Source organism: Geotrypetes seraphini, chromosome 10, assembly GCF_902459505.1.
Source record: "Geotrypetes seraphini chromosome 10, aGeoSer1.1, whole genome shotgun sequence".
Classification (NCBI taxonomy): domain Eukaryota; kingdom Metazoa; phylum Chordata; class Amphibia; order Gymnophiona; family Dermophiidae; genus Geotrypetes; species Geotrypetes seraphini.
The window spans coordinates 113,875,031-113,890,685 of record NC_047093.1 but is presented as its reverse complement, the minus strand read 5'-3'; positions in this window follow the sequence as shown (position 1 = coordinate 113,890,685).

The following is a 15,655-nucleotide window of genomic DNA, read 5'->3' as shown; positions in this document are numbered from 1 at the left end:
AACGACTCGAGAAGATGGTGGACAAACTTGAAACGGTTGATCAGGCATGGACCCTACTGAAAAATACTATCACAGAAGCACAAGATCTCTACATTCCGAGGATTTCCAAAGATCAGAGAACAAAGAGCAAAAGAGAACCGGCATGGCTTACCATACAGGTGAAGGAAGCCATAAAAGAAAAGAAGGACTCTTTCAAAAAATGGAAATGCATAAAGACAACCGAAGCCTGGAACAAACATAAAGATGATCAGAAGAAATGTCACAAGGCGGTGAGGGATGCAAAACAGGAATATGAGGAAAAAATAGCCCAGGAGGCCAAAAACTTCAAGCCCTTCTTTAGATACGTGAAAGGGAAAAAACCTGCAAAAGAGGCAGTGGGACCCCTGGACGACCAGGGAAGAAAAGGGTACATCAAGGAAGATAAACAAATCGCAGACAAACTAAATTCCTTCTTTGCGTCCGTCTTTACGAAGGAGGACACCTCAACAATACCTGAAGCGGAGAAAGTGTTTGCAGGAGAAATAGAAGACAGCCTCACCACAGTTGAAGTTGACTTAGACCAGATATACTATCAGATCGACAAACTTAAAAGTGACAAATCCCCTGGACCGGATGGGATTCATCCGAGAGTCTTAAAGGAATTGAAGGTTGAAATCGGAGAGTTATTGCAAAAACTTGCAAACCTGACAATCAGAACTGGACAGATACCGGACGACTGGAGGATAGCGAACGTCACCCCAATTTTCAAAAAAGGATCGAGAGGGGAACCGGGCAACTATAGACCTGTGAGTCTTACGTCTGTCCCCGGCAAGATGGTTGAAGCACTGATCAAGGATAGCATAGTCCGGCACTTGGACGTACATGACTTGATGAAACCCAGTCAACATGGATTCAGGAAAGGGAAATCATGTTTGACGAATTTACTCCAATTTTTTGAGACCGTGAACGAGCAAATTGATAGTGGAAAGCCGGTGGACATAATATACTTGGACTTCCAGAAAGCGTTCGACAAAGTTCCACACGAAAGACTTCTCAGGAAACTACAAAGCCATGGCATAGAGGGGGATATACAAAGGTGGATAGGCAAATGGCTGGAAAACCGAAAGCAGAGAGTGGGCATAAATGGGAAGTTCTCCGACTGGGAGAAAGTGACTAGTGGTGTACCCCAGGGCTCGGTACTTGGGCCGATCCTTTTTAATATTTATATCAATGACCTGGAGGAAGGAACATCCAGTGAGATCATCAAGTTTGCAGACGATACAAAACTATGCCGGGCGATCAGATCGCAGGATGATAGAGAGAAACTCCAGAGCGACTTGTGTCGGTTAGAAACATGGGCGGAGAAATGGCAGATGAAGTTCAATGTGGAGAAATGCAAGGTAATGCATTTAGGCAATAAAAATAAGGAATACGAGTATACAATGTCAGGTGCAACTCTGGGGAAGAGTGAACAAGAAAAGGACCTGGGTGTACTGATAGATAGGACCCTGAAGCCGTCGGCACAATGCGCGGCAGCAGCAAAGAAGGCAAATAGAATGTTGGGCATGATAAAGAAAGGAATCTCGAGTAGATCGGAGAAAGTTATAATGCCGCTTTATAGGGCAATGGTCAGACCACACTTGGAATACTGCGTCCAACATTGGTCTCCCTACCTAAAGAAGGATATAAAACTGCTGGAGAGGGTGCAGAGACGAGCAACAAAACTGGTGAAGGGTATGGAGAAACTGGAATACGAGGACAGACTTATAACACTAGGATTGTTCTCCCTTGAGAAAAGGAGACTGCGTGGGGATATGATCGAGACCTTCAAAATACTGAAAGGAATCGACAAAATAGAGCAGAGAAGATTATTTACATTGTCCAATTTGACACGGACTAGAGGACATGTAATGAAGCTAAGGGGGGACAGGTTCAGGACTAATGTCAGGAAGTTCTGCTTCACTCAGAGAGTGGTTGACACCTGGAATGCCCTCCCAGAGGAGATTATGACGGAATCGACCGTCCTAGGCTTCAAGAGCAAACTAGATGCATATCTCCTTAAGAGAGGCATATAAGGATATGGTGGACTATAAATTAAGCCAGGTGTACACCTGGCAGGGCCTCCGCGTGTGCGGATCGCCGGACTTGATGGACCGAAGGTCTGATCCGGAGAAGGCAGTTCTTATGTTCTTATGTTCTTATGACTGGAAAATAGCAAATGTCACGCCTATCTTTAAGAAAGGATCAAGAGGTGACCCGGGAAACTACAGGCCAGTGAGCTTGACTTCGGTTCCGGGTAAGATGATGGAATCACTGATTAAGGACAGCATCTGCGAGCACATAGAAAAAAATGGGCAGCTGAGGGCAAGCCAACATGGCTTCTGCAAGGGAAGGTCTTGCCTCACAAACTTACTACACTTCTTTGAGGGAATAAACAGCCATATAGACAAAGGGGAACTCATAGACATCATATACCTCGACTTCCAAAAAGCTTTCGACAAGGTACCCCATGAACGGCTGCTTAAGAAGCTGTGGAACCACAGGGTAGAGGGGGATGTATACCAATGGATTAAACACTGGTTGGCAGGCAGAAGTGAAGGGCAAATACTCAGACTGGCAACGAGTCACGAGCGGAGTTCCGCAGGGGTCGGTGTTGGGACCGCTCCTGTTCAATATATTTATAAATGATCTGGAGACAGGGACAAAATGTGAGGTTATCAAATTTGCAGATGACACCAAACTCTGCAGCAGGGTTAGAACCATGGAAGACTGTGAAGACCTGCAAAGGGACCTAACGAAACTGGAAGAGTGGGCCAAAAAGTGGCAGATGCATTTTAATATAGAGAAATGCAAGGTCATGCATGTTGGGAAAAAGAACCCGATATTCAGCTATACAATGGGGGGAACATTGCTAGGGGTAAGTACCCTTGAAAGAGACCTGGGTGTGCTGGTGGATACAACAATGAAAGCATCGGCACAATGCGCGACAGCCTCAAAGAAAGCAAACAGAATGCTGGGTATCATCAAGAAGGGTATCACGACCAGGACAAAGGAAGTCATCATGCTACTGTATCGTGCATCTGGAGTACTGTGTCCAGTCTTGGTCGCCGTACCTCGAGAAGGACATGGCAATGCTTGAGGGGGTCCAGAGAAGAGTGACGAAAATGATAAGAGGTATGGAAAACTTAGCATATGCCGACAGGCTGGAAAGGCTGGGGCTGTTCTCCCTGGAAAAGCGGAGACTTAGAGGAGACATGATAGAAACTTTTAAGATCCTGAAAGGCATAGATAAGGTAGATAGGGATAGATTCTTCAGACTGTGGGAATAACAAGTACAAGGGGGCACTCGGAGAAACTGAAAGGGGACAGGTTTGGAACCAATGCCAGGAAGTTCTTCTTTACCCAGAGAGTGGTGGACACATGGAACGCACTCCTGGAGGTTGTGATAGGGCAGAAAACACTACAGGGATTCAAAGAAGGTTTGGATAAATTCCTGAAGGATAAGGGGATTGAGGGATACAGATAGAAGTAGTAATAGGTTTTTTAGGATGAGGCAGGGAACACTTGACAGGTCATGGACCTGATGGGCCGCCACGGGTGCGGGCCGCTGGGCACGATGGACCTCTGGTCTGATCCCGGTGGAGGCAACTTCTTATGTTCTTTTCCTTTGAGGAAAACTACGTCCGCCACCATTATAAAAGAATTACTGGGCTTGTTCTGCATGGTAGGTTTTCCCAGGGAAGTGCTCACAGATCAGGGAAGTAATTTTTTGTCTGTAGAAATGAGAATGTTTTGGGAGGATTTTGATATTCACTATATTAGAACTTCTGCCTACCACCCCCAAGCAAATGGTATGGTGGAACGTTTTAATCAGACCCTAAAACAGATGCTCAAAAAGGGCCTGGAAGGCAACCCAAAGGACTGGGACTTGTTTATTCCCTTTGCCCTTTTTGCTGCTAGGGAAAAAGCGCAGGACTCCCTAGGTATAAGCCCATATGAAATGATGTTTGGCCGTCCGCCCAGGGGATTACTGGATATGATAAGGGACAAATGGGTTTTCTCAGAAGAGACAGGAAATAATATTATCACTTATTTAGCGCAATTGAAGGACAGGTTAAAAAAGGTTATTAGGATGGGAAAAGAAAACTTGGAATGGAGTCAAAAGCAGCAGAAAACCTACTATGACAGAAAAGCGAAAGACCGGCAGTTGCAGGTTGGGGATCATGTTCTGGTGTTGGTGCCCACCGACCCGCATAAATTTTTTTCCCAATGGAAAGGCCCAGCTACGATAATAGAAAAGATTGGGAAGGTAGACTATCGGTTCAAACATAGAAAAGGCAGAGTACAAACCTATCACATCAATTTGTTAAAACCATGGAAGGATCAAAAGGTGCTGGCACTAGTGGCCCAACAAGGATTGGAGGATGATCTCGGCCCACAAGAGGCAGACTTTGAATAGTGGGGAAGTTAATATAGGAACCAGCCTCACACAGAAAAAAGCTCAGCAAGTACAGACAGTGATTCAACAATTTGGGGATGTCTTTTCGGCTGGGAAAACGGGGGTGGTGGCCCATGATATTATAACTGCACCGGGTAAGGTAGTAAGGGTAAGGCCCTTCAGGTTGTCTGAAGAGAAAAAAGCACTGGTTGAGGAACTAGTGCAAGAAATGTTAACTTTAGGAGTCATAGAACCCTCACAGAGCCCATGGTGCAGCCCTATCGTTATAGTGCCTAAGGCTGATGGGACACCCCGCTTTTGTATCGACTTTCGCCAGGTAAACGAGGTGTCCCAATTTGATGCCTTCCCTATGCCAAGGGTGGATGAGCTGTTAGATAGGTTAGGGCTGGCTCAATTCTTGACAACCCTCGATTTGACAAAAGGATATTGGCAAATTCCCCTCACTGAGGCGGCACGACCCAAAACTGCATTTAGTACACCGCGGGGGTTGTTTCAGTTCAAGTGCATGCCTTTTGGCCTTCATGGAGCAGCTGCTACTTGTCAACACTTAGTCCGTGAAGTGTTGCGTGGCCAACAGGAGTATGCTGACGCGTACATTGATGATATTGTAATTCATTCGGCCACATGGGAGCAACATTTAGATCATTTGTTGGCGGTTTTGGGATTCCTGAGGGAAGCTGGGCTAACCATAAATCCCAAAAAGTGTTTTGTAGGTCAACGGGAGGTAAAGTACCTGGGCTACATTGTAGGGAGAGGGCAGATAAGACCCATTGTAGACAAAGTCCAGTGTATCAGGACTTACCCTCATCCCAACAATAAAAAGCAACTCAGGGCCTTTCTGGGGTTGATAGGATATTACAGGCGATTTATTCCCTATTTTTCTTCCAAGGCAGGACCTCTGACAGATATGCTGAGGAAGGGTAGTCCCGAAACACTGGGTTAGCAGTTGACCAGTATACAGGCCTTAGAAGGGTTGAAAGGTAGCCTGTGTAAACAGCCAGTGCTCAAGGCCATTGATTTTACACAACTCTTGATTCTGCAGATGAATGCCTCCGGTACAGGATTGGGGGTGGTCCTGAGTCAGGAAAGCCAAGGGATGGAACACCCCATACTGTACCTTAGCCGTAAGCTCCACCCAAATGAGCGGAAGTATGCTACAGTAGAGCAGGAGTGTTTGGCAGTAAAGTGGGCGGTTCAAACTTTGGAGCATTATCTGCAGGACAGAGAATTTACTCTGGTCACGGACCACGCAGTGTTGAAGTGGTTAAACACCATGCGGAATAACAATGCCAGGCTTACTCGCTGGTATTTGGCCCTTCAAACGTTCCGCTTCCACATAGTCCATCGGCCAGGGAAGCTAAATACTAATGTGGATATTTTATCTCGCATCCTAGAGAATACAGGAGGTTCTTCATCTTTAAGCAGGAGTCAGCTTTTAAGTGTGGGGGAATGTGACAAACTCATGTCCGTTTCGGGTTTTGGCCAAAACAAACCCGAATCCGTACCGGGTTTTGCCCCAGTGATCAGGAGTATTCACAGTGCACCTAGATGCAGGAGGGCTGATCAGGTGACCTGCCAATTGATTGATGAAGCTGACTTCTGCTCTGATTCTGACATGGAGGTAGAAGAGACAGTGCAGGATAAGATTAAGAGAAAAAGCTATACTCCATGCAGATTTGCCACTGTCAGAAAGCTTATTCAGTTTGAACAGCCTGTTAAAATCAGGACTAGGGAGAAACCTGCCTATAATAGCAGGAAGCAAGCCGGTGTGTGGAAAACCCTTCCCCCACCTTCTCAGAGGGGGAGTGGTTATCCACAGGATATAACGAGGCTTTTGAGAACAGGAAGGGGACACACAGGAGAGATGGGAGATTGGGAAGCTGAGAGGAGGCAGTCTCTCATACACTGTCCTATGCTTGAGGCAGACGAGTTATCTCCTGTCTGGGACACGGGAGTACAGCCAGAAGGAGAAGCCATGGAGGTGTAGGAAAGCTGTTTAGGAACTGACACTCTGCCAACACCCATGGAGACACAGTAAGCCTAAGATTGGGATTTAATTTCTTTATGCTGCCAGCTTGTCTCTTACCCATTTGAAGCCAGTGAAGCTCTCCTGGAAAGCCACATTTTGAGGCTTTCTGTAAAGCAGGAATGTATGTGTTTTCTGACAAACCATTTTGAATGTATTTCCTGTATGGTGATTCAGCTAGGAAATCTCGTTGGTCCTGCACAGCTGTGCCTGATTGCTACAGCAATGTTTAGAGGGAAACGTTTGCCTGATTTTGGACTCTGAATAATGCTGTGATTCTTATGTGTTCTGGACTGGTTGATAAAAGCATTACTTACCTGAATATTGCTGCTCTGGTGAAGAGGACTGTATTTCTTGACTGATTGAAGTCCAGAAGCAGGGGACTGTACACAAGGCAGTGCTGACCAAGATTCAACTGCCTGATTATATTATTTTGAACCTTTTTGGATTTCATGCAATATCAGTTCATTTTGCACTACAAGGCTGTTGCCTGTATTTTGATTTATTCAACCAGTGGTTGAAATAAAGTTTATGTTTGTTTTGCCATTTCTGACTAATTCCTTTTTACCTTGCATGCTTGTAAGTTTTTAGAATGTGCCTGTATTAAAGACCTGAAGGATCCCTTAGTGGAAAGGGATACACCGGGTTTAAGCTTTGGTCATGTTCCCAGGTGCTTGCTGCGGTTGTGACACTCCTCAATATCTATGCCCCTGTTCTTGACCACCCAGAGTTTTTTAGAGATCTTCAACTTTCTCTATTGGATTATGGGTCTTGTTCATTAGTCCTGGCGGGGAACTTCAATCAACTTCAAGATACTTATATTGATAGATCGTCGACTTGTAAACCTTCCAAATCCAAGTCCTTCTCAGCTCTGCATGCTCTTAAAGATGCTTTCTCCCTGGTTGACCCCTGGAGACTGCTACACCCAAAGGGCAGGGAGTACTCTCATTTTTCCCCACGACATAATACTTACTCCAGAATCGACTTTTTTTTTTGTCTTCTTCTCGCACTCAGACTCTAATGGACTCCATCATACATCCAATTTCCCTCACGGATCATGCGGCCATCTCTCTGCATATGACCATTTCTGCTCCTCATGCTGATTCCTCTTCCTGGCGTTTGAATAATAATCTTCTCCTCGATGAGGATATCGTTGATAAGATTAAACTTTTTACTGCAGACTTTTTCGAATTCAACTCTAAAGATCCTGAAGTCTGCCCCTCCATTGTCTGGGAGGCTTATAAGGCATCTCTTAGAGGTGAATTGGTCAAACTTGCTTCTTGGAAAAAGAAACTGTCTATGCAAAAAGAAAAAGAATTGGAATCTTCTATCAAGTCCTTGGAATTACAACACATGTTGGCTCACTTATATGTGGAGTGACGATGTTCCTAAATGGACTTTATTTGAAAGTATCAAAGTTCCAAAGGTACACTAAAATCATCCACATAAAATAATTCCATCCACATAAAAGTAAATCATCCACATAAGAGCCTTAAAGGACCTTTTGTCGAAACGCGGACCATGTTGGGTCCTGTATCCCTAGCAGACTAGGTCCTTTAAGGCTCTTATGTGGATGATTTACTTTTATGTGGATGGAATTATTTTATGTGGATGATTTTAGTGTACCTTTGGAACTTTGATACTTTCAAATAAAGTCCATTTAGGAACATCGTCACTCCACAGAGTTTTTTTGGTTTTCTCTGGATTTTCTTCTTTGTGGATATTTTGGGGTCAATTCCTTTTGTTTTTTGGCTCACTTATATGTCACATGTCGGCTCTCTATTCCAACGTATTCAAAACCTTAAATATGAATATAATACTCTTGTTTCCTATAAAGCCAGAAGGGATCTCTTCATATCTGCTTCAGGTCACTATATGGGGGACAACTTTATGGGTAGACCTTTGGCTCGATATCTTAAGACCAAATCTAAAAGATTGCATATCTCAGCTGTTCAAACTCCATCCAGATAGACTGCTACGACCCAGAATTTGATTTCTTCTCAATTTGAGAAATTTTATACTGACCTCTACAAATCGGACTTCTCCTCTTCTGACTCGGCTATAGACTCTTTTTTGGCCTCCATAGACTACCCGACTTTATCAGATTCTCTCAAATTGGATTTGGATATTCCCATTTCCTCATCTGAGATTGAGGCTGTGATCTCTTCACTAGCTAATGGCAAGGCTCCTGGTCCTAATGGATTCACTAATGAATTTTTAAAAAGGTTTCATGCTCTCTTAGCTCCGCATCTTCTCACGTACTATAATTTCCTTCACTCCACACCTGACAAACAGTTCAATTTCACCGACGCCACTCTCATAGTTATTCCAAAGCCGGACAGGGACCCTACTTTGGTTAAAAATTTACGACCCATCTCTCTTCTTAATCTTGATTATAAGATTCTGGCCAAACTCCTCTCTATGAGACTTAATAGAGCGATTCCTTCTCTTATCCACAAGGATCAAGTGGGCTTTATTAAGAATCGGTATATAGAGGATAATTTACGACTCTTTCATCATATCAATGCACATGCTAAAACTCTCCCTGGTCCAGTGATTGGTCTAGCCATTGATGCCGAGAAGGCTTTTGACCGTGTTGAATGGCCTTTTCTATTCCGGGTTTTGCAATGGTACAACTTTGGCCCGTTTTTCATATTGGCAACCCACGGCTCGTATCCTGATTAATAACTCCCTCTCTAACAGAATTTCCCTTCATAGGGGGACCCGTCAGGGCTGTCCCCTTTCACCTCTACTGTTTAATTTGGCTTTGGAGCCTCTCCTTTCCGCCATTCGGCAATGCCCCTTAATTAAAGGTATTACTTCTGCTCACTGACAGATTAAGTTGGCGGCGTATGCGGATGATGTCCTCCTTTTCATTCGTGACCCCCTTGATTCTCTTCCTCCTTTCATTAACATTGTTTCTCAGTACTTCCTGCTCTGGATATTTAGTCAACTGGGAGAAATCAGAGATTTTCCCTCTCAATGACCACATTTTGTCCTCGGATCTCTCACATTTACCCTTTCATTGGTCACAAGAGGCCGTTAAATATCTGGGCATTCTAATTCACAAAGATTCGATTCATGCTCAGGATCTTAATATATCAAAAATTAAGAACCTGATTTTAAACACTACTTCTCGCTGGTCTCCGCTCTTCTTGTCATGGTGGGGCAGAATAGCTTCAATTAAGATGACCCTAGCCCCTCAAATCAACTATACCCTTTCCATGCTTCCTTTTCTATGCAAGAAGTCATTATTTCAATGGCTCAACACCAAACTATCGGAATTTATCTGGAACAAGGAAAAGCCTCGCATAGCTCTCACTAAGTTGAAGGCCTCTAAAATTCATGGTGGCTTGAACTTGCCAGATTTCCATCTTTATCATACTGCCTCTTTGGCCAAATACGGAGTCCATTGGGTGTATAATCCACATCCTCAAGACCCTCCCTCATGGCTTGAAATGGAACATTTTATTTGCGCACCTCTTCATATCTCCTGTTTGATAACTATGCCAGTAACCAGACCACTTTGGAAGTATTTCTTATTGAGTGCAATGCAGCATGCCCTTCATCTTTTGGATGTAGCGGCAGAGATTTCTATCAAAGATAGCCCTGATGTGTCCCTCTGGAACAATCCTAAGATACGCTGCAATGGTAAACCTATTTCCTGGAAAAAATGGCAGCGAGCAAGTCTCTGGTTTCTTCATCAGTTGATTACTCCTACCTCTCTTGTCCCATTTTCTACATTATGTTCTATATATCTGCTACCTTTGTCTGCTTATTCACAATGGCTTCATCTTTCCATGACCATCTCCTCCCTCTGTGTTCATTATGATTTTAAGGACTCCATTCATACAGTACGTCACTGGTCCAAACTGGCAATATCAGGAGGTAAGGCGATCTCCCTTTTCTATACTGTTTTAAGAGATCGTTCCTTCACCTTTTCTACTCAATCTATGCATCATTGGGACTCTATGCTAACAATCTCGCTCTCCGATATTGATTGGGAGCTTTTTTGGACCTCGACGAACCGTCCTCTCATGTCCTCCAGACAATCCATGTTCTTTGTCATGTGGAACGCAGTATGGACCCCGTTTCGCATGTGGAAAGCCAAATTAAAACTGGATCCTTTATGCTGGAGTTGTCTGAAGGAACCTGGTACTCTTGATCATATGCTTTATTCATGCACTGAGGTTCGCTCCTTCTGGTCTCGTATTTGGGATACTGTACAATCCATTACTTCCTGCTCAGCTGATATCTCTTTGGATGTTATAATTCTTCGATCTCAACACCCCTGTTTTGCTCTTTCAAACTGTCCATCCAAACTCATCGACGCCATGTTAGTGGCTGCCCTTATGCATATTTTAAAAAACTGGAAGTCAACATCATTACTGGACTACACCTTTTGGTGGAATTCTCTAAGCATGTATCATAAATTTGAATCCTATGCCTATGAAAAGAAATGCATATTCAAGCTCTCTTCACAGATGACATGTCCTAAGTCACCTTGGTCATTTCTCTGTGTGTTAACTCTGTTGGGTAGACACTCCTGTCTTCTTCTTCTTCTTTCTTGCTTTCTTTCTTCCTTTCTTCTTCTCCTTTCGTTTCGTTTCTTTTCTTTTCTTCTTCTTTTCCCTCCTGCACTTCCTAGCAGTTTTTCTGTCATAGTTTACTCTTCGTGACTACAGTTTTTGATTCTTTATTAAACTGACGGTATTTGTTCAGTGGATTGTTTTGATTGATATTTATTTTGTTCAGTTGTTTCCAGGAATATGTATACTGTTTTTCTACTTATACTGCCTTTTTTGTAACCTTCAAATATTCAATAAAGAAATTGAACTAAAAAAAAAAAAGAAAGGGGTGCAAAAAGAGTTGAACAAAAGACCCGACCTGGATAACTAAAATAATGAAGGAAGCGATAGACAATAAGAAAAACTCATTCAGGAAATGGAAAAAGGACAAAACTGAGGGGAACTGGAAAGAGCACAGGAAGTATCAAAAAGAATGTCACCGAGTGGTTCGAAAAGCCAAAAGAGAGTATGAAGAGAGGCTAGCCAGGGAAGCACAAAATTTCAAACCATTCTTTAGATATGTTAAAGGGAAGCAACCGGCTAGGGAGGAGGTGGGACCGCTGGACGACAGAGACAGGAAGGGAGTGGTGAAGGAGAAAGAAGTGGCAGAAAGACTTAACATGTTCTTTTTGTCTGTATTTACAAACGAAGACACATCCAACATACTGGAACCTGAGCAATTCTTCAATGGAAATCAAGCAGAAAAATTAACATCCATGGAAGTGAGCCTTGAAGATGTACGCAGGCAGATAGAAAAACTAAAAACTGACAAATCCCCGGGTCTGGATGGAATCCATCCAAGGGTTCTGAAGGAATTAAAGGAGGAGATAGCGGAACTACTGCAGCAAATTTGCAATCTATCCCTGAAAACAGGCATGATCCCGGAGGACTGGAAGATAGCTAACATTACGCCCATCTTTAAAAAGGGATCAAGAGGTGACCCGGGAAACTACAGACCAGCGAGTCTGACCTCGGTTCCGGGGAAAATGGCGGGAGCACTGATAAAAGAAAACATCAATGAACATTTTGAAAGAAGCGAAGCGAACTGATAACCAGCCAACATGGTTTCTGCAAGGGGAGATCGTGCCTAACAAACTTATTGCACTTCTTCAAAGGAATTAACAAACGGATGAACAAAGGAGACCCCATAGACATCATATATCTAGATTTCCAAAAAGCCTTTGACAAGGTGCCCCATGAACGCCTACTCCGGAAACTGAAGAACCATGGGATGGAAGGAGACGTACATAGATGGATCAGAAACTGGTTGGTGGGTAGGAAACAGAGGGTAGGAGTAAAGGGCACTACTCAAGACTGGAGGAGGGTCATGAGTGGGGTCCTGCAGGGCTGGGTGCTCGGGCCGCTGCTATTTAATATATTTATAAATGATCTAGAAACAGGGACGAAGTGCGAAATAATAAAATTTGCAGACGACACCAAACTATTTAGTGGAGCTCGGACTAAAGAGGACTGCGAAGAATTGCAAAGGGACTTGAACAAACTAGGGGAATGGGCGACGAGATGGCAGATGAAGTTCAACGTTGAGAAATGTAAAGTATTACATGTGAGAAACAGAAACCCGAGGTACAACTATACAATGTGAGGGATGTTATTAAATGAGAGTACCCAAGAAAGGGACTTGGGGGTAATGGTGGACATGACAATGAAGCCCACGGTACAGTGCGCAGCGGCCGCTAAGAAGGCAAACAGAATGCTAGGCATAATCAAGAAGGGTATTACAACCAGAACAAAAGAAGTTATCGGGCGATGGTACGTCCGCATCTGGAGTACTGCGTCCAATATTGGTCGCCGTACCTTAAGAAGGACATGGCGTTACTCGAGAGGGTTCAGAGGAGAGCGACGCATCTGATAAAGGGATGGAAAACCTTTCATACGTTGAGAGATTGGAGAAACTGGGTCTCTTTTCCCTGGAGAAGAGGAGACTTAGAGGATATGATAGAAACATACAAGATCATGAAGGGCATAGAGAGAGTAGAGAGGGACAGATTCTTCAAACTTTCGAATAATAAAAGAACAAGGGTTCATTCAGAAAAGTTGAAAGGGGACAGATTCAAAATGAATGCTAGGAAGTTCTTCTTTACCCAATGTGTGGTGGACACCTGGAATGCGCTTCCAGAGAGCGTAATAGGGCAGAGTACGGTACTGGGGTTCAAAAAAGGATTGGACAATTTCCTGCTGGAAAAGGGGATAGAGGGGTATAAATAGAGGATTACTGCACAGGTCCTGGACCTGTTGGGCCGCCGCGTGAACGGACTGCTGGGCACGATGGACCTCAGTTCTGACCCAGCAGAGGCATTGCTTATGTTCTTATGTTCAATCATCCCAATATTGTGAAGTTGCTAGATGTTATTCACACAGAGAACAAAGTCTACCTCGTCTTTGAATTTCTTCACCAGGATCTGAAATTCATGGATGGAGCTTCTATTAGTGGAATTCCTTTACCTCTCAATAAGAGTTACCTGTTCCAGCTGTTGCAAGGGCTGGCATTCTGCCACTCTCACAGGGTGCTTCACCGTGATTTGAAACCACAGAATCTCCTTATTAATGCTGAAGGAGCCATTAAACTGGCTGATTTTGGGCTAGCTCGAGCATTTGGCGTGCCAGTGAGAACCTACACCCATGAGATGATACTCTTCTTTGATTGATTAGTGTTCATATCCTCGTGAGTGCCACAGCATATCTACATTTGCAACTTTTAAGACTCCTGAGGCAGGCCTGTTGGCCGAAACATGTGCATGTCGAGTCATTGAGTCATGAGATCTAAAATTATAAAATTATAAAAGTAGCAGTTTAGAGATATATATATTGCTCCACTAATGTCCAATACAATTCTGGTGTTATATTAAGGTTTTTTATCTTTTTTCTTTTCACTTTTTTATTCTTTTCATTTCACTTAAAGCTTTTATCCATTCATAATTTATAATCTATTATCGGTTCAAGATTTTTGCTGTCAGTATGTCCATTTATAATTCATTGTCTGTTCAAGTTTTTTGCCTGCCATTTCATTTATGTTTAAGATTTAGTATGCCTATGATCTGTCGAGCGAATAGGTAGCTTCAGTAAATGACCATTCATTCAGGATTTCATTACGGCACAGTCTATCAGTCATAGATAGATGCATATTGTAAGCCTCCTTTTTTACGGGTTTGGAGCATATCCGCTGATTCTTTTAGTTTTTTCCATGGTTTACAATAGTTTGATTGACATCTCAAACCTCATGGCTTCCGCGCATCATCGCTCACATGATTTTTAGCTCATGACCACAAGCCAATAGGAGCGCTCCATGTCCTTAACTGCATTTCATTTATGGCCTACTTTTTTTTTTTTCTTTATCCACACTTCACTAAGGCTTCCAAAATTTGTCTTCTTTACTCTAAACTTTTCCTCTTCACACGATTTAATAAGTTTACGGTACTTAAGTAATTGGACCTCTTCACACATTTTCTCACCTTTCTTTTCACACATTTGGGACTATTACATTTGGGATTATATTTATTTTATCAGGCGCCTTAGGTCCCTCCTGTGGGCAGGGTTTCAGATGCCTGGCCAATCCGGCCCCATTCTGCAGCCGGCTGGCCTGCTGGACGGGCAGGTTTGGCACCCGTCTGTCCGACCGACATTTTACAGGTATGGGGGTGGGATTGGGAGTGGGGGGGTCGTGGGGTCAGTGGGGGGTAGTGGGTCGGCGGGGGGGCGATTGGGGGTTCGGGGGGGCGGTCGTTGGGGGGGTGTCGAGGGCAGGAGGGCCTGGGATCCCTCCTGCCCGTAAAGTAGTGGGGGTGGGGGGTAGAGGTCCACCTGGGCAGGAGGGGTTGGGCTCCCTCCTGCCCGATCGTGTAGGAGGGTGGGGGGCGAGAGGCCAGGAGGGCTTGGGCTCCCTCCTGGCCTGATCGTAATCGGGGGGTGCCGCGGGTGCTCGGGGCAGGAGGGCTTGGGCTCTCTCTTGCCCCAATGTCATCAGGGAACGTCAGGGTGCTACGGGACAAGAGGGTTTGGGCTCCCTCTTGCCCCGATGTCATCGGGGAATGTAGGGGTGCCGCGGGGCAAGAGGGCTTGGGCTCCCTCTTGCCCTGAACGTAATTGGGGGAGGGGGGGGTCAGTGCCGTGGGGCAGGAGGGCTTGAGTTCCCTCCTGTCTCGATGTCGTGGGGGGGGGGGGGTTGGTGTGGATTCTGTAACCATGTTGTTTTTGACAGACAATGGTTACAGAATCCAGCTTTTAGGCGAAGGACTGACTCCTCCTTCGCCTAAAAGCCCTTGTGTTGGACATTTGGGGCTTAGGCGTTTTTTTGGTTCATTAAGGGGTATAAGTGTAGACGTCGTGGGGGTATAAGTGTAGACGTAGTGGTGGTCTGGGCGTTTAAACAGCTGAATGTAGAGGCAGGCCATTATAAAAAAAAAACTCCATTTGGACTTTTTTTTTTTTGATTATGTACATTTTCCCTGCTTCTACTTTCAACGTTTAAGGCCTTAGGCCAAAAGGGGACTTAGATGTTTTTTTTTTTATTATGCCCCTCTATGAGATTATCTACAGAGAGGGAGAGGAATGTAATGCATGCAAGAGTTAGGAATTCTATGTTTTCAGTTGCAGGGGTGAAAATGT